At 38.1% G+C, this 26,797-nt stretch overlaps 1 protein-coding gene and 1 long non-coding RNA gene across 5 annotated transcripts in view; one reads left to right on the top strand and one right to left on the bottom strand.

Moving 5' to 3' along the window:
• LOC114940351 (uncharacterized) overlaps positions 1–26,797 on the top strand; it is a 75,115-nt gene that overhangs the window by 32,571 nt on the left and 15,747 nt on the right. The window lies entirely within an intron of this gene.
• On the bottom strand, positions 15,635–17,727 carry LOC114940352 (uncharacterized). Its single transcript, XR_003821436.2, has 3 exons — positions 16,260–17,727; positions 16,071–16,183; positions 15,635–16,010 (listed from the first exon to the last, which is right to left on the bottom strand). It is a non-coding gene; the product is annotated as an uncharacterized LOC114940352 (long non-coding RNA).

Genomic DNA, 26,797 nt, shown 5'->3' with positions numbered 1-26,797 from the left:
GGTCGAACTTCGCTTACGCGAGGCGCGAAGTAGTGTTAGACTGGTGCGCTATATAGCACATTAAGCTGCCATGCTGTATCCCATACCGAGGGGGCACTCACGTGAAATGATACACTTATATAGAATGATACCGATCTGAATTGCGAGAAAGTATTTAAGAGAAAAATAGGATGTTAATTTGAAAAAAGTTGAGAAAATACAGGATGTTGGCATTTTAATCGATACACTCGAATTGTCAAATAAAAAATATGTTTTACTTGGAACTAGGTATAATAATATAAAATTGCATTTTCGTATCTCGCACGTAGTTAAAAAAAAAAACGATTTTAATAGAACACTGTATAATTGCAGACAATTTTTATCATTGAAATAAATCACTTGCATTGATTTTTTTATCTTTATGGAATATTAAACATTGTTGTATCTGTAGATTTATTTTTAAAAAGAGAACACGCACACACTCTCTCTTTCTTTCTCTCTCTCTCTCTCTCTTTTATATATATATTAACAATTTATATAATAAAATATACAAATAAAACTAAAACGAGAATTTAAATTATGGAAGGAAAATGAATTATTTGAGCAATTCAGAATTATATAAATTGCATTGTTGTATTTGATTAAGTTTTGTCAAAACAAATATTCGCACTCATTATACAGCTGTGCTCGCATCTGATAAACGACAAAATATGTTACATAATAAAAAATCGCGGTTTCATAATAAAAAAGACATTTTTACGGATGATATGCGCTCGTTACTGGCAACCATCGTGCAGATCTAGAAAAAAACGTAGAAAGAAAAGAAGAGGAGACGAAATAGAATGAAATTTTTAATAAAGGTAGGTTTAAATGTGCGCACGGCCATTGACACGAGTATCTGCGCGCGTTTCTTATTTACCGGGGTATGTAATTTACCGGAGTCTCGCTTTGTATTCTTGAAAAAAAATGGAATAAAATGGAGAGAACGTCGTTAGGATGGAGATGCAGAGAGAAAGTGGAGGAATATGACGATAAACGAATATTAATACCGATGCACGCTGTGACGTGCAATGGCAGTTTGCGCGAATACTGATAAAGGACTTTGAGGGATCGCGCCCTTCGCCTTCGCGTCGTCGCGATTCATAAATGCAAAGGGTCGCGTCAAAAGAGAAACGATTAATCATAGCGGCGTGCAATCTATTGCCAGATATATTTATCATTTACGAAGTACGTTGATTATTTGGAAATGCATTCGCATGATGAATGCGCGGCGCGGCGGCGAGCCTCTCGCGATAGGAAGGTATTGTGCGGACAATTAAGAGGGAGAGAGAGTGGATATTAATATAAATGTTTGTAAATTTATGCCGTGAGCACGATTTGAAAACGCAGTTTGTTGGCTACAATCTGACAACTTTACATTGTCAATATGATTTACACGGATGATACTTATATTCGAAATATTTTCCGATATTCGAGTACTCTGAAGAAATAAAACTGTATTTTGTTAACACATCATGCGTTCAGAAATTACATAGAATATCTTTAAAATCGTGCATTAAAATAAATTGTTCGAAATATCAGTGAATTAAATATACAAATAAAAGACATTGATAAATTGCAATTATCAAATATGAATAGTTGCGAGGTATTATTTGAAGGTTGATGGATTTTGGCTACAATTGTATCAATATATCGACTTTACAGATGAACGAGTCGAGCTACTCGTCTCGATTATCTATAAAGTCAATATATTGATACAATTGTATACATCAATTTGTCGTTGAATTAAAATTTCGATCTTGTTAAAACACATACGTCGACAAGAAAGCTTCAATTATTTTACCTCAGTAAACACTCGAGATCGAGCTGACATACAATTCGTCTAAAAAAAGCATTGCAACAAGAAAATAGAAATATAGGATGCCATTGATTGAAAATATCACGAGAAACAGCACTGATAAAAACGGGCATATTTATACTGAAAAGTTTATTAATTCTGATGCAGTTTGAAGTTTAAATTATTCATCTATTTTTCATTGTAAATTTTCAAGTAGTATGTAAAAAAAAGAATGGATTGAAAGCTTCAAGATAATCACGTCAGATCTTGATTTAATCGGAAGTTATTGCTAAGTCATCACACTAACTGACATAATAGACATACTAGATTAAATGACATAATAGAATGTCAATCGGATGATAAAAATGTAGGGGCGAAGAGAAATTAAGTTTGCAAAACTAAATTTTCGAAGAAACGAGGACATATCCTAGATACGATAGACGTAGAAAAAAAAACCTGAAATTGTACAGGATATTTTTGAAAACAATTTCGACATTGATTGCTGTTAGTCGTACTCTGATTTTTGTCAATTTAGTGCGCAGTTTTTATTAACTTAAAAATCTCTTTTGCATTAGCATGTTTTATATTCTTATCTTTGTTATAAAATATTCTAGTAATTAAAATTTAGGACTCATAATTCGAAGGGTATATAAAGATAGATTATAGGACGCAGACCCTTTTATAAAACTTGTTCGACCAGTTCATTGACCTAATAATTCTCGCCCCGTTGAAAGAAGGGTTCGAAGTGTGTACAGAGTGTGGCAACGCGTCCAATATCGAGAACGTGACCGGCTTCGCCTTTCCGAGCCTAAACATCCAGCGGAAGGCACTTACGTGGCGCCCTGGCACCGTCGGTTGTAACAAAACGAATGACGCCATCGACCGTGTCAGAGCTAACTGCTTAACGACATTTCGATAAACCTTGCTGCGCGGCCGAAAATTTCAGGTCACCTTCGCCGCTCGGTGTTTCCTCGCACTCTGAAGCGATAAATTTCGACCGCGCGATATATAACAAACGTAACGTTACAACGACGCGGTAACGAGCAAAACGCGTTAAAATGGATCCGCTGGCGCAACAATCGTCAGAATATTTTTGTTTCCGCTACGGTAGTAAAAATGCATCTATATGACATAACAAAGCCATAAATATGCATATATCTCAGCTAGAGTACATTTCTAAAAAAATTCTTTATAAATGGAAAAAATATAACTTTTATCGTCGGGAACAAAATATAATTATTATGACAAATATAATAGGAGAGACAATTTTTGTGGAATTCCTTTTTAGGAATATGTTTTTTCCCTTACGCAATTACGATATATTTTACGCGACACATGTCATTATCAATATTTTTTTAAAATCATCTTAACATGAAACATTACCGAAAAGAGTCCGAACATTTCCCCGAATTTAGTAGGTTTTTTTTGTAAAGTTCCCATGAGACAGGGAAACTGGCAAAAGTCCGTCGCACCAATAGTAAGTACAAAATTAAGGGTCGTCCCGAGACGTTCGGTAAAAGGGATACACGCGCTGCGTGGTCTCTTGGGGCGCATCTCCTTGGAAAGGTTCTTGGTCCGCGTGTTAGGTGCGCTAACACTATCTGTGTTCATATGTGCACCCCTCGCATACCTAGGCGCTCATGTATATTCCATTCGTAGTTGCACGCACCCCATAAAGGGAAAACAACGATCTCCATCTAGTGTATGACTTTCCGTTCCGCAATAAGCAGCGTGTCCTTTATCGTTTAGCCGTACATATGGGCGGTCCTTACGTCCCAGTGCGTGTGACGAAAATTTCAATATTCGTCCGTGAAGCGTGAAACTCGTCGGGAAAGTCGAAATAAAGTATTGTGGGTTACTGCGAAGTATGGGGGGGAATCTTTGGCATTTTTATCATCGAACTTTTCGTAGAGATCTCCGCTTGCTGCGCGAATATCTTAAGTCAGTATGACACGACGTCATGCATGTGAAATGAGATTATGGAATTTTTCTTTTTTTCAAAACGTATATATAATACGAATAAACGTGTGCAAATTTATTTTATTATTTTATTAATACTAATAATTATTATATTATTATATATTATAGATTTTTTATTTTCGAATTTGAATTTTGCAAGATATTCTGTCTCTCATTTATAAAATTGAATCTCTTCTCTTATAGGGATAATTTAATTAAACGTCACTTTTATTCGCTCTTCAATCTTCGATATCTCTCAATTAAAATAAAAATTCTAATAAAGTAAAGGCCATTTGAGTAAAGTCTATTTAATAAAACAAGGAATAAGATTTTGTTAGTTATTTTATTTTAAATATCTATACAAGAGAGAGATTCCGTCGCGCTCTGTCGCATTAATTAATGTCTTAAAAGCTGTATAGTTCCGCAAACTTTTCACTGTATTAATTGGAATGTCCATTGGTGCGATTTCATCTGGTTTTACGGTATCGTGCATTTCACATTTTCTTCTAAGCGAGACCTTATAACGAGAAGCGTAATATTTCACCAGCTCGACGTTAAGTCGCGGATGCAATTGCAATAAAGAGATCTCAGCTGGTATGAAAAAAAAATACAACGCAGGAATACAACGCAGAAATCCGGAATTTCAACTCGTAGACAGGTCGTCGCGCTGTTTCATATGGTATAATAGTCGTCTGTTCATATTATACAGTTTTTGACGCAACATGTCAACGCGATTGTATATCGACATGATTTTCAATATTGCAACTGAAATTGGAAATATTGGAAAAAAACAAAATTGATCGTAGAAAGAGAGCATTTTTTTTGTTCAATCGAGCCAATTAAACAACAATTTAGCACTTCATATCTTAGACGTATTATAAAGAAATAAATTTCACAAAATAAAAATAATTACAAAATTTAATCCACGTAATTTAGCTTTAAGTGCATTGTACTTGTTATATATAAAATCACATATTTCGCGGATGACAAAGAGACTTGAAACATCCTCCCTTTTATGTAGCATTAAACTGAGACACAGTTAAGAAATTAATTCTTCCCTCTTTTCGTAGAAGCAGAAAAATATCTCAAGGTTGAACCAAGGTTGTAGTTAACTGCGAAATCGTTCGTAAAGACTTATAAATCGAGAAAGAGAGAGAGACAGAGAGACGTCGCGCCGTAGTTGCAATCGCAAGTCGCGTCGCGACACGATCGATCCTTCCGATACGAGAGAGTATCGTGCCGAGGGAATAGTCGTCGTATTTAATGAACACTCGAGTGCTCGCGTAAAATCACCGTTTTTCGTCCGCGAACTTCTTCGATATCTCCTCGCTCTCTTCGCCCCGTCGTCGATTTCGATGCTTCTGGCGTTAATAAAGCTCGGACCAATTAGCCGCGCGCTCATTAAGGAGAACTGCCACCACTGGCAGAAGGGGTGCGTAAGGGGTCAGGTCTTGCTTTGTGCGCGAATTGTGTGAGCAGGAAGAACGGGACAAGGAGAGAAATAGAGAGGGAGAGAGAAAGAAGGAGTAGGCGAACTTTGCAGCGCTCAGCAATAAGTAGCTTAATTTTCTTAATTAAGATCGGTCTACCGTCTCAACTATCGCGTAGACACTCGAGTGAGACACGTGGTCCTTTCCTCCTCGACACTGACTGTCGACATGCCGATTATAAGTTGAAAATACGCTTTTAATCGAGTCTCGCTATATCAGTCAATTCGGATGTCGATACTCGAGGTATGAGAATTTTATCGAGAATCTTGTTCAAGTGAATATAATTAATTATTATTATTGTCTTGTTCCTAAATTATAATCTGTAAAACAGTCTGCTAATATAGACGATATATTAGGGAAAAGCAATGAGGTTAACGCGGTTAAAATTGATTTATATCGACTGGCAACCAATCGATGAAATTAATTTCCATGTTTATTCACGATAAACATGGTCACGATAGTGACCTGAATATCATTATACCTAAAATACATTTTCTCGTACCTTCTATAACACTTGAAGCTTGGATTTGTTCGAAATTGTACCGCTTTCAGAATTCCTGGCTTTCAAATGGCTGCAATTATTGCACAAACAGCGCATATTCATATAATCGTGTCAGTCAGGAACGGCACTATATATATATTTCGGGGTTTAAAATGAAAGGACTCAAACAGGGAATCTCACTGAAATATATTAAAAAATGTACCTCTTCTATTTTATTTTCGATAATATACAACTTATAAAACTCGAATATGATTATAGACTGAAAAATTTATATATGATTATATATGAACAATTTTTTGTTTTATTTCACTTTAAAAAAATACAAAAATTATTCTTCCAATTATTTTAACTTATTGTTTTCCGATACATACCGACAAAAATTGTAAAGAAAGAAAAAATATATTTGAATATATTTCAGGGTGTCTAGCAGTCAGGAAAATTTGGAAAATCGGATATTGTTAGGGAATTTTATAAATCTAGAATTGTCGGGGAAAAAGTCAGGAAATTTTACTATTTATCTGGATTTTTTCACATTATTCTACATTTGTCTCAATAATTTGAAATTTTTTATTAAATAAATATAAACTTTTTCTTGACTCCCAGCACGCAATTTTCTGTGTTGTTAAAAATCGATTCATCTATACAGCGTGTTCGTTCATTTATATTTTCATCGTCGTGTTATTTTATTTCAATGCGTTTGATAGAGACAAAACTAAAAAATTTAATATAATATAAATAAAATATGTGATTATTGAAATAGTTTATAGTGACATGTTTGTTTCGATTATCGTACATAATGCAGATTATATAATTGATTTAAATTTTTGTTTCTTTAACTTCCGAGCATTTAATTGATTTATCATCTAGATATACCTATTCAAATTATATATTTGGAAAAAATAAAACTAAAAAGTCAGGGAATTTTATTCACTGAGTCTGCTGGACACCTTGATATTTCCTATATAATTTTACATATTTATATTTGATTATATATGGTTTTTTTGGATCGAGTTATACTTTGAGAAGTATAGTAAGCCATCTCTAAAAGTCGAGATCTTAAGTGCGATGCATCCGAGCCTGGCGTTCTCCGTCGATTATTTCGTTTCCGAGCCTTTTTCACAAACGATTATACGCCCGCGCGCGAGATGCGCATATTACAGAACGAGAGAGCGCGCGCGAGAGATGCAGACGGGGCGGCGATTATTACAGGGTTAATGAGAGAGCGGTAATTGGTTGCGGCGAGCCACCCACGCCGACCGTCCACCGCCGATCGTTCGCCACCACTTGCCGGCACCGATCGTCACGTTCAATTTGAGAGCGAGCCGAAGCAAGAGCGAGCGAGAGAGAGGGAGTATTTGTCTCCGCGTATACAGGGTAATTGTCGGAAAATACGATGACGTGGCGACAAACCCGGCCAGGTCAGGGACGTACGCTAGCGCCAGCCCCGATTAAGATATTATTGTCTCCAGTACGAATAATCATCGTCGTTTCAAGTAATGTTTTGGCGAGCGATTAAATTATAAACAAACAATATATGCGATCATTATTTCATTTTACACGTCTTTCGCACGCGGTTCATTTTTCTTCGAATTTATCCGTTAAATAATATAATTGCATTTGACGTAGGCACACATATAGTGATGTAATTAGCTAATTATATCATATCCTCAGAGAATTGGAAATATATAATTCGAATGGTATAAAATAATTCTATAATAGTCTCTCGTTTGTTGAACGTCATTTCCAACAATGAAAAATCGAGTGCTTTTGATTTGGAAAATATATATATATATATTTATATATATACATATATGTATATATATGTTCAATCTTCATTCATCTTTATCTCGAAAACGTGTAAAGTGTCAAGAGAATGATATAAACGCGAGTCTAACGAAAATGAATTAGCGCAATTACTCCAACAGAGTGCTTTCGTTTGTGAAACAATCTTCGCTTCGAGCAGAGATGCGAGGTAATCGCGACATCGCTCGAGCTCCAATTTCGGGGCATTGTACATCCATGGGGTTAAAGGGAGTTTCTCTCTCCGAGAGAAGGCTACTCGGACGGCTAATGAGGCGTGCGTATATAGAATATACAGACGTCGATCAATGACACGCTTGAGCCGAGCTGCACGTGTGCATAATTTCATTACAGAGGGATTCTAAGGCGATAACGGACTTTTCGTGTAATTCACAATTAATCGGATTAATGAGAGAACGGATAATTGGCTGCGGTGTGTATGTGTCTCGGTCGACGTCGCGTCGCTCTTTCTCCGAATCTCTCTCTCTCTCCCTTTATTAAAGCTTGGCGCCGCATATACAACGTCGGATGACGTCGGGTCATCAATTTCTCGCGTGACGCCAATTTTGCGAGATGCGCCGATTACTCGCGCAACGTTTCGCGCCTCGTATTATCGGATTGCGTCATCACGCGCGTCGCCGACGTTAAACATAACGTTAAGCCCGCTTAACCGGGATCGTTTGGATAATGGACATGGGATTTGCTCGCTTTCGCTTCTCGCTTCGCGAGACGCGAATTGTTGTAAACGCATGGCATATTGAATCTTCCTATTATTTCAGCCGTAATAAAAACTCGATCGATTCTCTTGCAAATGTATCTCTCGTCGTGCCATTTCAATCTGTCTCCGTACATTATAATATTTCGCTGCATTCCCGTATTTCCTTTTTTTATTTAATTATGCGGTGATAAAATTTCGCGTTTCCGATTGGCAAATAGAGTTTTGAAAGAAAATATTCGAGACCGAATGTGACACATTTTACGCGCGAGAGAAATATTTAATATGTAAAATGTAAAATGAGAGAACATCCGAAATAATCATTGGTCTGAAAATTTCAGAATCGCTCGTAACAATTCGATTCGAGAGTTGAACAATCAAACTTTCATGCATGCTCGAATATCGAAGCGAAATTATTACCGGCAAGTTTCTGCTTCGGAAATAGCAATACATTCGGCTCACACTATATTGCCAAAAATTCACGTTTTATTCTACGTATGCGAAAAGTTTGCTGCAAAATATAGAACGATCTATTAACTTGGACAACCGGATACACCTGACAGTCCACGAAAGAATAAACCACCATCTCTGACCCCTTTTCTGATAAAGGCCCCTATAGATAGCACGGTTCAAAACCACGAGTTTGAATATATATCCCTACCGATGCTGATAGTGATACGTGTCAAGATCCCGTCAGTTGCAAACCGAATAAAAGCACGTCGCGCGCACAGCACGAAGTGCGTCCGGTGCATATATATATATATATATATTGTGTATATACCGGAAGTATATATATATTGTGTATATACCGGAAGTATATATATATATATATTGTGTGTATATATATACACAATATATATATACTTCCGGTCGCATTGGGTACCTGGGTCGAAAACGAGGATTGATGCGTAACGCAACGTCGGTCCGATTTCGCTCGCGAACGTCGTGGTTTATGAGACGCGACGTTAAGACGATAATAGAATTTTCATGTAATCCTTAGTAATTCCCTTGCGGTCGTGCAGGAACCCCGGGATCGGAGGACTCCCTTGGCGCATGCCACCCCCTCCCCCCTTATTCAACCCCCTCGGGACATATAAGTGAGAATGCCCACTGTCCCCTTCTTTTCCTCGTCTTTACAGACGCTCCTTGCGCTCGCTTTTAAATCCCCCCGAGGGTTAATTGCCCGGTGTTTTGACGCGCGAGTTACCCGCAAAGGATTTTTGCGGCTGGCCACGAGTTCCTTCGCGCGAACTGTTTCGCGAAAATTAAAAATTTGGACGGAAATATTAAATTTTAGGAAGCAAGAATAATTTATAATTCTGCTCTCGACCGGGAAGAGGTCCCTTTAAATAGCGTGAAATAAATAGCACAAAATTGTATTTTGCTCATCTAAAAATATAGATTTTTCTTCCTATAATAGGAATTTAAATTTACTTTTCTTTTTTTTTTTTTTTACATTTTCCAAAATTCGAATGGAGTAGTTGTATTGTGATCTTCAAATATTCGAGTTCGATATCTCGCTACTTTTTAATATTTATAGCAGAAAATATTTTAATCCAGACTTTTCTATTAACATTCCCAGTACAATAACATCCCACACAGTATATAAGACTATTAATAATTTTATCTTCGAGAGACTCGATGAAAAAACTGGTGCAATTATCTATAACTCGAGAATGATTTGTGTCTCGATATTTGCGGCGACAAAACGGAAAAATCTCGCTCTTTGATTTGTCGAAACATGTGTAATCATAATTAGCGTTGGACGATTCTAAAACAGTGCCTGTGTACTACAGTTTACTACACGAACCGACATTGCGGTGGCATATTTCGCGAATTATTCAGTGGATTATTATTTCGCAACGCGGCGTATAAGCGGATTTATTAATACGTTTAATATGTCTACCAATTCATCAGTTTGTGATGGTAATAACGTCACCATGATACACTGCTTATATCATGCTGCAACGTGTGTGTTTACAAAAGCGGCCGGTATTTACGCAATGCGATTCTATGTTGTTTTAATTAATGCGTCTCGTCCGCTTTGACGCACTGCAGGAAGAGACTCTTTCTCTTTTTCTCTCTCTTTCTCTCTTGCGTTCAATAAAATCTGCGTAAATGTAAAGTTACTTTCGGTTGATGTACAGTGTTAAATTGGATTAATCGAGATTGAATAATGACATTTTTTTTTGCAATTTTCACATCATTCCAATGATAATAAAAATGTAATCAGTATATTAATTCAAGCTCTGCAATACCTAGAACTGTCACTCTTGATTATATTATTTAAAAGTCAAATGTTTTTTCCAACGAATAAATTTTACAAACACATTTATTTTTGCCTTTATCAGGTTTTTCATTCCATTTTCACGATTTAATACTTCATCATTTAAGAGAGCTCTCTTGCCTAATTCAGGATCAATATTTATTCAATAAAGGAATGTACGTACATGTATATGTTTTCCCGAAAATGTATTCGTTTTAAACATCTTCCTGACACGACAAGGTTAACGTGTCGAGTTAGCACGAGAGAGCGCGCTTGGAGAAACCGTACGTCAGCTTCTCGCCCGACGCGAGATAATAAACCCGAATCGATCCCCTTTGCGAAAGTCGCGGGAAAGAGGCCAAAATAGGGGCGGGAACTCGTGATTTCTGACTTCACGTGCCGCTTTTCTCACACGCCGCTCTTCTTTCCTCCAGCATCATCAGCAATCTGTAGCACCTAGCCGAGGGGTAGTTTCTCTATACGCCTTCGAAGCGAAAACGAAGCGTGCAAAGCAACGCAGAGTGCATCAGAGACAGGGATGCGAGCGGAACCGGCGAGTAACGACCTTGATGCGGCTCGTGCCGCGTTCTTATAATGTTTTTCCAGAATAAATGGGCTTTCCGCTGGGTGCGGCGCGGCGGTGGCGTCGCTTCCATGGGGTTCCCGGTAACCATGGCAACCCCGTAACGCCATTAAGCGGGCACGGGGTTTCTCTCCCCCGGCACGGAGGGTATCTCCGGGTAGGAGCGGGAGACGAGAGAAGACCATAACGTCGACCTCTCCCCTCGAGCGCGCGTTCGACTATCCGAACTCGTTCCTCTCGTCGTCCGTTCCTCGAGAATTCTTGGAGAACCACGGCAGAAGAGAGGGTGGGAAGAACCCCCATAAAAATAAATAACTCGCGAGCGAGTGGAAGTATAAAGGTGATACGCGCCTGCTGCTCTTTCCCCTTCGTTCGCTTCTTCTCTTCGTCGCCTAAAATAAGTATGCCTAACAAGTCGAGCAACGCGCTATATCTTATTCAATTTTTATTTACGTCAGGCTACGCGATGACGCTAATTAAACTAGGATAATTATACTTGAGAAATGTCATGCAGCTTCACATTTCTCCAACTGGGTTCAAACATTTATATAAACTTTTTCTTTTATACATTTTAATTTATATATGTATATACATTTTTTGTTAAATTGTCATTTACATAAAGCTATGCGATAACGCTAATTAAACTATGAATATAACTTAATAAGAAATGTGTCACGCAGCATCATATTTCTCCAACACTGCAATTCTAACTGGGTTCAACATTAATATAAACTTCTTCTTTCAGCCAACTTATAAATTTTAATTTATATATGTCTATTATATATGTACATGTATAAATTTTTTGTTAAATTGTCATTTACGTAAAGCTAATGAAACTATGAATATTACTTAACAAAATTTGAATTTATATATATATATATACATTATACGTATATAAATTTTGATATTATAAGAAAAATACACGCGCTCCCTTACTTTTGCGACCTAAAACACCAGATCCAATATCCAAGATCCATATGAGGAGGTAACACGTTGATTAAGTCTGTTGATTAAGCCTGTTTAGTATATGCACATATATTGTACATATATACGTACATATATACTATTTAGTTTCACAAACCAACCGACCCGACCGACTCGCGTCGCCGCGAGGAAACTTCGCCTCTGTGTCGCCCCCGCCGGGGCTTTAGTAATGCGATAGCGGCTTTATACGCGCAGCGGATATACATAAAACGGGAGTAACATGAAGCCGACGTGGGTATACCGTGACTTCTGCCGTTACGCGTCTATGTGCTCTTATTAAAACGACCCGTTTTCGCGCGAAATACGCCAAGATCGCCTGGAAAATTCGCGCGGTTTATTTATCCGTGATGTTATCGCACCGGGTCTTCATTGCGCTTCCAAAGCCATCCCCTGGTCAGTCCACACTACCCTATCAACGTCGAAAAGCATAAACCTCCTTACGAAATTACGATCGAAAAAAGTCTCGCGCTGGATTCCGTCAGAATGAAACAATTTGACGGTTTATAAGTCTGATCCAAAAATTTCGCTAGCGATTTATCGTATCCAAAAGTGTTACAGGTGCTTGTTTATCGCGATGAGACACGCCTAAACGTTTAATCTCCCGGCAAGCTGCGCGCGTACTACGACGGGGGCATTTATTCTCGAAAAGGAAGGGAAAAGAGGCAGACGCGCTCTCCTTGTGCGAAGGAAGGCACGGAAAACGGAAGGAAATCGATAGAACAATTACGAAAGTTTCGCCGCATCAGAGAATCACGGCTTCGAGCCTCTCCCGCGCGCTTATTAATCTCGGTTACGTTCTCTTTAATCACGCCTGGACGAAACAATTGGACTTTTTGCGGCTCTTTTTTTCGCAAAAATTAACTGACACTCGCAAACAGTTTTAGGACAGACAACAACAACGCGCGCGGCTTTTAACATTTCAAAACGTTTTACGATGATAATGGAACGGTTTTGCTTCGCGCGCGGTTCGCTCGTATTTGCATTAATAACGCGGAATTATTCGCTTCGCCAGGGTATTTTAAGGAATTAACAGTTTATTTTGCACTCGCACGTTTTTCAAAATTCATGCGTTTTCATAATTTTCGTCGAATTAACATTATATCGCGGGTTCTCTTTCCCGGGGTGCCTTTACCCTTTACCCCATAATTCGTACATAATTAGCGAAAGGGCAAACGCGCGAATCGGTGAAATTATACGGGGTTGAAATTCTGAATGCTCTTTCTGGAATTACGAACGATATGACCTGAAACTTTTGGCAATGCATCCTCCGTGAGAAAACGGGGTTACTGCGGATCGTTCGAGTAGTAGAAAACACAGTTTTTGCCGTCGAGTGCATTGACGCGTCAAAAAAAAAAAACGAAAAAACAAAAAGAGATGTGTTTACTTCAGATTTAGATGCATCAATATTTACAGTGATATTTTTATACGACATTTTTTGTGACTAACAATTCGAGAGAATCGCGGATGTGAACTAACAAAAGATATTTGTTCCAACCTCGATACCCATTGTTGAGTACACATTCCATTTATTCATTAAATTAAACGAAATATATATGAGCGCCGTTATTATTCACATTATTTATAAATTGAAAGGAAAAACACACTACAAATTCGAAATATATAAAATCCAAATGACGCGTATTAATAACCACAAACGTGCATTATATATAATGGATATCAAATTTATACAATTTGTGCGTGTCTCTTTCATATTATACAATATATCTACGCTTTTATAAAATTTTGCGAAACATGTATAAAATTGATTATACGCACCTATACATTAATAAAACGCATCTCGAAGGATACATTTGTACTTTCGCCAATTCCATCTCTCGCCGGAGAGTCTCCCAAGTCGAGACAATATATTCGATGATCGTTAAAGAGGACAACAAAGGGAGGGCAGAGACCATCTTGCCGGGAAACGCGATGGAGGAACAATTACAAAAGTTTCGTTTACTCGGGAACCCTGGAGAGTCGCATCCCCCCGCGATAGTAGTTAAGTAGGTCGATGGTGATAAATTCGATCTGTCGCCCCCGTATATGTATACGGAAACCCGGGCCACCGAAATTCCGTCGGTTATCTGGCCGCACTGCCAGTTATCCGCCGGATAATCTCACTGCGCATAAATCGCGCCTGCCCATTCTCGCTTAATGGCCGCTGTGCATTTGCGCAAGCACACCCTAGGAAACAAATTAAGTTGTCGCCGGACACGCGGCATCCGTCTTCTCCGTTCCCTCGTTCTTCCGTCATCTCGCTCTTCTTCTGCGTCACCCTGTGACGCATCCGCGAGAAACGAACCGGAACAGGCTCGTCAGCGACACGTGAGCCCCTTACTTTCCAAGTAGTGCAAGTCGGCAATCTTAAAGGGACAGAGAGAAAGAGAGAGAAAGGGAGGGAGAAGCTTTCAAAGAATATTTATATAATGAGTGTATGTCCTACTTTCTACTTGTTTTTTTTTTTTTTTTTTTTTTTTTACATATTTAGCCATTATCCTGGATCTACTGAAAAAAATAACAACTTTGAACGCAACTTTTATATCAGTTTTTCTTTAACAAACATTTTTCCTGACAACTCTATAATTTGATGAGAAAAAATATTCTATCGAAAATATAACTCTCACAAATTCAACGTCAGAGATATAAATAATTAATTTACTTTATTTAATGATTTTTCGTTATCGTCAACTCTTGATGAAATTTAGTGAAAAATTAATTTTAGCCGTGCTATTCTTATACGCAAAATCCATTTTCATTTCGATTTGACAGAGATTTCCACCGTGAGTCCATGCTTAAAATCTTAACTAAATGAAAAGTGGCCGGTAAAAGATTGACCCGCGCCACTAATCGGTTTACATAATTTGCGCTTTTCCTGTCGAGGTACTTCGACGTTGTCGCCGCAAGATTCTGAACGGCCAATCGATACTCGAGCCACCGTTCGCTATTTAAAGTTTCCTCTTGTCGAGAATCTTCGGCGGCGACACGCTTTAGAAAAATCCGAGCACGTTAAGCACGTAAAACGACGAGCCATGATGACAGAAGCCATATTTTATAGTTAGTAAATTCTATGGTAATGACGTCGCTGTACCGAGCACGGGAGCTTGAAATTTATTCATACTAAGTAGATAACAGGATTTCGCGGTACTCTGTACTGGTAAGAAGATAGCGACAAACGTCGTAAAACATTTTAGTAAGTTTGCCATTGAATCTCTATACTCGATATTGGCGTTTTTAATAAGTAGAATCTTTATAAATCCGATTTTTCAATTAGTCGTAAGTGGATCTTCAAAGAGAATCTCATTGATATCGAGATACTTGAAAAATTATCTTTCGCGAAATAGCCTCTTGTTTTTAAAATTTGTTTATACCGAATATATATGTTTTTGCATCGATTTCTCATTACTTGATTACTATATAAAAAACTAAATGTATATAAATATTTTTTCACGGACAAAATTTATGGAATTTAATTATACAAGTTTCAACAAACTTTGATAGAAGCCTCCTTTAAAATGTGTATGTTGTGCACAAACTTGTAAAGATATTAATTATATAATATAATCTTATATACACTTTCTTTGCAATAATATATACATTCAATATATGTATAGGCGCGTTATTATCTCCTCATAGAAAACAATCTCTAAAGAGTATAGAAGCGCGTCTTTCGAGCTTAGGAAGATTGTAAAGAACGCAATCTTTGTCTCGCCAACTTTCGCCGTGGAAAATGTAGTTCCTTCAGGAAGCAGCCGATATCTTCCCCGCTGCTTAACGGATTTTCTTCCAAGCGGGGACACTTATCCGTGATACTTCCTATACCTCGATATACGACTTCGATCGCGGTCATAAGTTTCCTTTAGCTCCAGGTGTACTCGAACGATCCCCGCATCCGTGGCTGTAATTTGTGAAATAAATGTACGAGCTTGAGTTTCTCTCTTCTCTCGTGAATCGGTACCTTGTGCTTTCGAGCTTTCCGACTTCCACGCACGATTTAAGTCCGATTCGATTTAATGCTCCCTCCAAGTATACACGGTGCTCGCGAAACGAGCGAACGTTCAGCGGCGTGAACTGAAAGAGGGTTAAGAGGCCTAATTATAATTTATTAGAAATAAATGTTTAAGTTAATTTTCATACATTTTTTTACATTTTTCACGCGTGTAACAAATAACTCTGCTGTTGAAACAATCGTGATTTTCAATTCGCTTTTCGCGATTCGTAGAATGTCAGACAGAATTCCGAATCACATCGTACTTATTGTATATAGAAAAAGATGAACAAGACGAAAAGAATTTTGTGTTACGCCGCTGCTCGCGAATTTAAGTGTCAACCATTGGAATTCAGCGGTTCGCGAAACTTGGCGGGACTAATCGCGCGAATACCGTTTCGTCTCTTCAATATCCTGTCGGTTCAGAGATCTTGGTCCCTTTCGCGGTGAAATCCACAGAGGAGACGAACCGGAAATTCTTCGCAGCCGCCGTTATCTTATCTTCGAGCGTTCCACAGCGTCTTTCATAAAAGGCAAACATCACGAGGTAGCACCTGCGTAGTTTCGTAACCAGTTGATGCCGCGAGGCAAACACCTTCCACTATAGCTTTACGACTTAATTACACAGAGGTAAACTTATGCGTCTTTATACTAAACGCATCTAATAACGGATGGCAACGCATTCATTATCAGCAGAGATTGCGTGTCGTTCGGTAACGTCTTTGTGCTTGATCCGCGTGTTAATTTTTTAAGAGAACTGCTCGATAAACGAGTTCATTAATGCTGATTAATTAGTAGATGTCACCTGTGTGTATTTCGAGTGTCTGGAAAATTTCTGAGAGCCAATAATAAAAAGAGTAAAAATTATGCAAACGTTAAAAGTAGCAGATATCTGTGTTGACACGTCAAACTGCCAACAGCAGAACATACATATCTTTTAATTAGTGTAATTAGTATAATGAGTAATAACTAAATTGTTTAATGACTTGATACTTTTTAATCAATTTTTCTGCCACGATAATATAATATAATGTATTTTACACATTTATTATTTATTATTAATTATAATTTCTACTAATTTATATTACGCGTGTGTGTTACGCGTAAAAAAATAAGACAATCTATGATATTTATCGGTTATATGTTTGGCTATCGAATCTATGTCAATCAATGTCAATACGTTCAATTTACTTGAGGTAAGAACGACGTTCGCTCAACGAAACATCCCTTGATCATGCGAGACCTCTTAAACGGATCGCTGTCGTCGTGAACTCCTGCCCAAGGCGAACACCTGTTTGATCGACGAGAACAAGGCGTCGCGACGCCGAGGTAAACGAGAGCTTTCGATCAGGCCCTCCTTGCTCGATAAGGTGTACAAAGTTAGCCCAGGCTCAGCTGGCTTAACGTTCCATTAGCGGGCTTGAACCCGGCGACCCGCGCGCACGTTAAACCTAGGATTAGACCAAATCTGTTGTTCTCCTTATTTCGGCTCTCTCTCTCACTCCCCATATGTCTTCTCTAATATGTATATAGACACGTAGACGTATCGATAATACGTGCTCGTATTTCAGATGTCTCAGTTACGAGACTATATATGCATCGCTTTCAAATGCATCGATTCACTTGACTTGGATTTTTCTCTCTCAATGTTGAAGAAAAATCACCGGCTCTTATAGTTCCGCTGCATTCATAGCAGTCATAAAACATCTTTTTATCGCTTAAATCGTCATAAATATACTTAGATGGTATCGCGCTTTATTCTATCTAAAACATCGGTTTGCTTTATTTATCATTTTAGAATTCGAAATCATTTTTGATCTCGTGCAAAATTAATCTCTTGTTTAAAAACAAATTTTCTATACTCTTCTAGTTTATTTCTATTTACGTTGAATCGTTGAATAATTGAAAAAAATTGGTTTTTTCTGAATAAAAACAATATCTCTCAAAACAATATATCTCTAAAAGTATGAGACAGATGTCGAATTGATGCTACGATGAAAAACGGATCGTGTAAATTTTATTTGTCCTTTATTATCATTTTAATGTCGTACTTTTTAACTGTTCGCATAAATTTTCTATCAATATTCAATGCGCAATTGTATTTTATAATGTCATCGATCAATATTCATTTAAATGAGAGAGCCGAGTAACAACTTAACAGCATTACAGAAATATTTCGAAACACAAAGAGAGGAACAACTTTTTCATCTGATTCAAGTATCACGAAAGGGAGGACTTTTACTTATTCATTCCATCAAATTAGGGGCAGGGTAATAGTCGAAGCCCGTCGAAGGACACAGAACTTTCCTGTGGCATCCGAAGCCTAACGAGGTTCCGCATACCGGGCGGTTGATTAAAACGGCATTAGTCGAACTGTCCTGGGGATCGATCGATCCTAGACACACATAGGTAGGCCAATCACCTAATTAAGCCACCCATCCCTGCCTTACGCGTTTCCTCTACAGGGTGATCTAATTATTGTCTCACGAGCGTTTCTCGCGGAGAACAATTCTTCAGAGTTGTCGCCTTTGTTCCTTTCCCCTTCGTCAAAACAATCGCGAGATTACAAGGGATTTTGAATTAGGTTAACAAGAGAAAAAGCATGAGTCTATAATTTAAAGCCTTATTATCGAAGAGCATTAATAATTATATTATATATACACTTTTACATTTTTCAAAAATTTTATTTTGTAAATAAATTTATATTTATTTGTATTTTTATCAAATATTTAAACTACACTAGATTAGATGTCTTCTAGAATCTTTGATTTTAATTTTTGAGATAGATTAGCATCAAATTTTGTTCTTTTGAAAATTGAAAAAAAAAGTTTTATGATTCGCAATATTTCAATATTCAAGTATCATCGTGACGCCTGTGACAAACGTGTACATTCGTGCAAAAAGTTTCTGCGAGTGTATTTAGAAAAGTGTGTATGTCAAAGGAGAGCACGTGTAAAAGCCCTACACGTGATTAATGAAGTGCCGTCGACAAGGTGTCGATCCTGCTTCGTACGATGTAACGCCTCTCGGGACAAATATTGCCCTCGCAAAAACCGAGTACACGGTATCTTTTATCCCTAATTGCATGATTAATCAACGTGGTGACGAATAGCGTCTGGCGATATTGAGATAACACTTTGCTTATCGCGTTTCCTTGTCCGTATTTTTTTAATATGTAAAAAGAAAAGTCTTTTCTATAAAAACAATATTTTATGATATACATAGTAAAATATTCTTTTTTCTCTCTTAATCCATGAAGCTCTCAAATGCATTATATCGAATAATCTTATTTTCATGTCTGATATTTCCTTGAATTTTTTATGCCCATTTAAAAATGCAAAGGATTGAAAGCCCCCCAAAAATATAAACAAAAAATAATAACCATAGAATTTTGGAAAATTGATTTTTGCTCCAAGAAAAGTTTAGCGACAAATCTGTCATTAAAAACAAAGTGCACTTTTATAAAATATTCTCCGAAAAATGAAAGAATAATGTGCAGAATTCGATGCGGCATTAAAATATTGAAAGTACTAATTTTCTTTGAAAAAATGGCATGCACATTGCAATATAATTTCGTACGAGAAATCTTGTCTTACTCGATAAGGGCTCGATCAGGAAATAGATCCTTTTCGATGTTTGCCGCATATCGGGTTAAAGCTCATGCCGGCAGCCATGCAATAGGATGCGCTCGGAATAATGCAATCACCGTCAGTGGGAATTCCGAGTATCGGCACCGCGACGTACGTTCTGTTTGACGAAATTCAAGACATTCCAGGGCAACAATGCTATCCGTTGTTTCTGATATCTCCCGTTTCAGGGCGAAGCCACCTAACAAACCATGAGCGACATGGTACGCTCGAGTGGGAATTAATTGGAGGTTACTGAGAACGATACAAAGCGAAGCAATGGGAGGGAAAATTTCAGAGAAGAAAATTCAAAATCTTTTGAGGGAAGAACTTAGATACTCTGTTTTTGCTGATCTTAACATCACATTATTCTCTTCTCTCTCTCTTTCTGTATACATTACATACTGAATATTACAATACTTGCTTCGATGTTGCTTTCTAATGTCGAAAGTATAACAAATTTTGAAGTTACTCGCTGCGAAACTTCGGAATGATCAGCTGAAATTTTACATTTTTAAACTCACGATTTAGCAATTTTTCATTGGTGCGGAAGAGCAGTTTTATACAGGCCACAGCCGGTGTACACATACAAGCACACACGTACACACACATACTAAGGATTAACTATTTGATACACTTTCTCGTTCGAAGTAACGCTGTATAATTTTTCTCACTTTATCTTAGGAAATTGATACTACGCTATTCTGACTTTATTTACAAAATTAGTACTTTTTCTTTTTATCTCGTTACATGTGACTAACTTATCTTGCAAGTAATTCAACTTTGAAGCATGTTGCTAAAATCAGTGTTCTAATGTATTCGTTGATTCATTAAAATTTATAATGTTTAAGACCAAGTTTATGCGCCACTTTTGAAGCTGATGTATATTATAAGCTTCTACTTTAGACGATCTATATAATTCGCTACAAAATTCAAGACGTCAAATTTATTTATAATTTTATGTGCGCTACATATCTATTCCGATGCATAATGCATATATTAATCCAATATGTCCCTTTTATTTTATCTGTATATTTTTAAAATCCTTTTTGTATCGCACGACAGTATAAAATTATAGATAGAATTTCAGTTTGAATTTTGTCACGAATTAGGTCGTCTAGCAATATTCGGGTGAATTTTGAGGAAACATAAGATGAGAGAGGAAAGAAAGTAGAGTCATCCGAGAGTTAAATACCGTGCGCGTACTTTATAAAGAGGGAAAATGCCACAGCCTATAAACGCGTGTAAAATTAACGAGGAAATGAAGCGCGAGAGACCAGGTTACTCTCCGTTACTCTTCGTAGCTTCGGACACCAGCGGTTTTGTGAGTGATTTTATGGCCAAGTCCCGGCTTACTTTACGACCTGACCCCTGATCCTGAAACATGTCGAATTACAGTCCCCCCTCTTTCTCTCTATATCTCGACCTCTCTTGCTTAGCCGCCACGAGAACATTTCATAGGAAAGAGACGAAAATTGAGAGGCTCTATCGATTTCACCTTTGGACAGGAATTCATAAAGGCCGCGAGAAGCTTAAACACACGTTTGACGATGCAAAGTGGAACCTTTGAGGTTTCGATACCACGAGCACTGCAGCTTTGCACATCTAGTCTGGATGAGAAGTTATTTAAATACGATTATCAAACACTGCAAGGATTGAGATGCTGTACAGTGCAAGTGCAAGCAAAGCGCTCAGAGCAATTTTGATATGACTTCCTTTTAATATAGGTAGAAAATAAGTATACCGAAGAAAGAACATTTTTTATATCGATATCATTCTTTATATTAATATAATCATTAAATTAGTACTTGCTTTTACAAATTATTTATAGCAAGAGATTCTATGAACATTTTGTATGGTTTACAATTATTTGACACTATTCAGAACAATCTACAATGAATTTGGTATATTATATGATTTTAATAGCAGTAACATTGCAGTACCTAAATTTTTCCACGTATTTCAAAAATTCCTTCTTATAATCTCTTTCGCTCCTCTATTCGCATCACGCATTCCTCGTTCGCTACGGAGATCCATCTTTTATAACGGTGGTGGAGAGTACGAGGACGGTATACTATATATATATATATATATATATTTGATCCATACGCTTTGTACATATCACGATTTCAAGCAAGAATAACTATGCGCAGTCGGAGAGAGCAAGCGTCACGTTGCGAAATATTTTCGGGCGGGAAATTCGGAAACGCGTTTCGGGGAGGCGAATCGATACGGTACCCCTGCAAATAAGAGGGATGAGTGGGGAGATAGGTAGAAACGAGTCGACGAGAGGACTCGAATTAGGATAGCGCGACGTGGATTGATTTTGAATGAGCCGGGGAGACACATCCCGCGTAATCCGACGACAGGTTACTTAGCGAGCGGCCGTGTAGACGGATATGTAGGCGCAACAATTTAATTACCGCCGGATATATACGCCATGCCAGACACGTTTCTCATAACGGTCTCCCTCGGCAACCGGCTGATTACCGCGAGCGGGTGCGCTAACTTTGCGTCTCGAACTTGACGGCGCGACACTTGAACGAGTCTCTCTCTCTCTCTCTCTCGCTTCCTGTCTTTCTCCCCCGTAGATGGAAAACACCTTTTGCGTATGCGTCCCGCCGTATGGCGAACATAACTTTGCATTTAAATTTGTTATAATTTTCCGTGGACGAAGTAAACGCGCGTCTTCTCGAAGGAAACTGCCAAAGTCTACCTGCTATATCACGTAAACTTTGGCTCATCCACGAAAATGTGTGTACATTATTATTTATTGACGTATAATTTGCGATGAATGTATAATGTATACGATATAAAGTGCTTCGAATTTTCTTTTCATCTATATGTATCATCTTTGAGCAATATGTATATGGAATTGATTTTTTACTAGATTAATTTACTCCAAAGTTCCTCGACGAATATGAGGAAATTCTCTAGAAATTTTTAATTATTTAATTACGTACTTTGTAATCATATAACAATATTAATGATTCTAATTTGAGAGGGAGAAACAGAGAGATAAAACAAGATGGGGTTAATTAAGAAAAAAAATTACACACGAAAATTACATCATCATAAAAATTAGGAGGAAGAGTAAAAGCACTCTCGTGCTAATGTCAAAATTGCAGAAAGAAACGAATCGACTAAAAATAAATAAAGCTGTTACGATCGAATATATAACATCCTTCTTCTCGCTTCTATTTTCGGAAACATATATGTATGCGTATCGTAACGAGAGACATCTTATTATTTTTACATCCATCTGGCGAGCATCTCAAATATTCAGCTTGTGTCGCATCCGAAACGGACAGTGCATTAGGATATTTGAAATATGATTTCGCACATATCCGCGTGGCATTTGCATTTTTTAAAGAGACGACTCGTTCGCGTCGCGCGTCTACTTCATCGAAGTTAGAAACGATATCGTTCTCTCCTGAGGCTCTAGTGTAGAAATGGAGAAAGTTTGATTGAATATCCCGAAACACACATCGACGGTCGCGAAGAAAAATTGGCTGTAATACGGCGAGATTTATAAATTGCGAAAGTAGGCTGCATTTTTTTAAACGCGATCTATAGGATAAATAATGTCGCTTTATGAGAGCGGAGAATAATAATATTCTTCTTCCTTTCTTCGAAAAACACTCTAGAATTATTTCATTTAAATTAAGCTAGATAAAGGTAAATCAATGGGAAGTTTGCAATTATGAGTGCTTTTATAAATATGAAACTTAAATTATTCCCAAGCAAAACTAAAACTGAAGAAAATATTATTCCTTCCTTTCACCGGTCTTGTAAAAGGAGCCGCTCAATGAAAACGAGTTTTTAAATTAAATTAGTTCGCAACAAGATTCATTTGCCTATATGAATATAAACGTGAGTTTAATTTCAAAGTATAGCGGAGCATTTTGGGAATATTAAATATGAGAGGAAAAAAAGAAATATAACCGCTATACAAGCGGAAGTGGCTCGTCGAAAGCAAAAATGTCGCCTTAGACAGCCGGGAGAAAGGGACGACTTTTATTCGAGCTCTCTCAGTTGTGTGATACGGTACTCATGCCTAACCGAAGGAGATGAGAATGTGTCCCGATACGGGATAAAAGAAGCTTTGCTTCGGTATTGATCCTTCTTGCGATGGGACCGCGAGCGCCGTCGCTTCGCGGGAAATTCCTGGAGGAAAACATTGTAAGTGGCAATCGTGAGGAGCGGATCGTTAAGCTCACCTCTTTTTCTCTCCCGTCAACAGTCACGTCGAGAGAAACTTCACCCTACGTCACTAAGTCATTTATCATTATCTAGAAAGATCGTTTTATCAATTTCTGCATTTCCTCGCAAATTTGCGTTTTATTCAAATTATGTTTATCGATGCTTCATTAATATATATGTCGATTCCTTCTCTCTGACGTTTTACAAAGATCAGTTCAGTTTTGTGAATATATATACGTGTTCTGAAAAATCGTTTTGTTGTAGATTAAACAATATGACGTATAAAGAATTGCAATAATGAATTTTACATCTCGTTGATTAATTTCGTTTGTATCCTCGCACCAGCGGTTACGCGAGATATATTCTTTGATTCGAGGTTGCTCGAAAGAAAAAAAAAGTCCGACCCTTTCTCGGCGGGAGAAAATTCAATGTTCGATATAACAGGATATACGATGCGAACACCGGCTTAAAATCTAATCTTCAAACGCAGGCTGGACCCTCCTGGGTTCAAAATTCAATCGGATCATCTCGCTCATAACGTTCATCCAGAACGCAACGTTTCGCTGTGTACGGACGTATTTTCGCGAATATTATAAAGCTCACGACACGCGACATAATAAATTTCAATATAGTCAGCAAAATAAAAAATGAAATATGATGATGAAAATAAAAAAGATTTTTTTATCAATTCATTTTCAGTTTCAATTTTCCCTTTGTGGATTCTAAAAGATCGATAAGGTTTAAATCTATATAAAAACTGAGCTTCTCCTTTATATTTCTCAAAGACAGTAATCGAACAGTTTTCCACTTAAAGATACAAAAGAGGAGCTTTAGGCAAAATTATAGATTGAATAGTTTTAAAAAAGAGCGATCTAACTGTGTGCTTAAAGTATCAAAGTAGACGTTAGACTGAAAATTGAGATCGATCGTAGGAGAAAAATTTCTCGACTCGCGGGAAGCTTGTTAAAAAAAAGCAAAAAATTTAGAAATAAAAAGTAATTATTATAAGTTTTATCTTCGCTTTATCTAAGCGAAACAAATAAATCTTGTAGCTAGATCAGAAAAAATAAAACTTTCGTGTGCCATGAGCTTAATCTCGTTCTTTCGAGGAAGAGAAGGAAGGCTGAGCCTCCCATCGCGCAAGAAGAACAACCTGCTCGATATCTATTCAGATCAGACAAAATCCCAGTATACGTTCAACTTTCGTGATCTGCATGCGTATATATATCCTGACGTATAATCGATAGAATCTCGCGAAATATTTGCTATCGCGATTGCGCCGAATCGTGATCATTAATCTTTTTACGAGATAGTCCCGTAGACTTTTCAAAACATTTTTTTTTTGCATTTCCCGGAGCGAGAAAAACATCGACGGCTAATAATAATGGATCGATATGAAACTCTGAAACTGCGTTGCGTTGCGTAGTAATTTGCGAAGCTTTTGCTTTCCGCTTGTGTTTCTCTGCAATGGAGCATGTTTACGTCTTGTTATACGCGACGTCGCTCTGGCATAGACTAACGAGCCCTTTCTTATAAAGCGAACCGCGCGTTTTCAATGAAAAAGTCCTACTCTTTAGGATACGCGAGATTACAAGGAAACCGTACGTACTTAATCCGCATCGTGTTTATAGGAGTATCACAAAGAAAATTGTATCTATGAATAAAAGAAGATCTGATTAATCTCTACAAACGTAAGCTGGAAAAGCAACAAAGCGGATAATCGATAGAGGCGGATAATATCACAGAAATACTCGAGAGATTTTATATATAATATTTTCGGAATTATAATTATAATATTATATACCTTCTTTTGAAAAAAAAAAAAAAAAAAAAAAAACATTAAAAAATAACTTAATCACGAGTTGATAAAAAATGCCATTAAAATAAATATTACTCCAGGAGATCCCGTGTAGAAATAAATTGTAGTTAGAAATTAACTGGAGGCTATTTTCATGCTTCTCATTTAGAATGAAAATTCACAGCTGCGGCGAGTCGCGGTTTAACAAAATCTCGCATCTCATGTATCTCCATTAGAAGGCCAATTTACCGGTTTTGCACCGAAATCCCTTTACTCCCCGACGATCTCTCTCACCGCCGGGCTTATTACTCGCGGCATCCTTCCTATATCCGCTATCGCCCGCGCCACGTCGCGTCGCATCGACGATCCCAATTCTGCGGCGCGAGCCAGAAAATCGCTGTGCGTGGACGCTCCGCTTTGGCACGTCTCTTTCTCGTCTGCGACCGTGACGCAGAAGGGATGTAGGAAGGAGAACACTGCTTACCAGCCGCGACCTCCTACGGAAAGAGGGTGCCCTCCCGATACAGGAGGAGATCAGAGGGAAGTCCCGGCCGGTCCCGTAATCTGTATCGCATCTTTCTCCTTTGCGCGAGCCCTCGTCGTTCTCTCCGTTCTCTCTTCGTCTTTCCAAAATCGATTTCGGTCGGTGCGAGGGCGCGCCCAGTGAGCTCGACACGGCGAGAATACGACTTTGAGCGAGAGAGGGTAGGAACCTCCGCGAGGGAGAGAATGACGGGATAAAAGGGGCGGATGAGAGAGAGAGAGAGAGAGAGAGACAGTTAGCCTCATTTAACCGAGAAGGATCCTGCCACGTCGTGCGTGCGATACGCCCACCCTTCGTCTCCTTGTCCTTTTCGTGTGCGGTTCCGCCCGATGCCGCAAACCGCCGCTCCAAGTTTCACCTCCTCGGGGATGCTGTAGGCTTCGCCTAGGAACGCTCAAGACCCTCGCAGGACGAAAGTTACTTCGGACGGCGAAAATCGTTTCGCGTTCTTCCACGTTCATTTCCGGACAGTTCGTAGATTTAGGAAATTCCCGGAAGAACGCTAGGATGAAAACACGAACGTTTC

This window comes from Nylanderia fulva, unplaced genomic scaffold (assembly GCF_048542155.1).
Source record: "Nylanderia fulva isolate GAGA-0341 unplaced genomic scaffold, ASM4854215v1 Scaffold16, whole genome shotgun sequence".
NCBI classification, from domain to species: domain Eukaryota; kingdom Metazoa; phylum Arthropoda; class Insecta; order Hymenoptera; family Formicidae; genus Nylanderia; species Nylanderia fulva.
The sequence above is the reverse complement of the archived record's forward strand: the minus strand, read 5'-3'. Positions and strand labels throughout refer to the sequence as shown.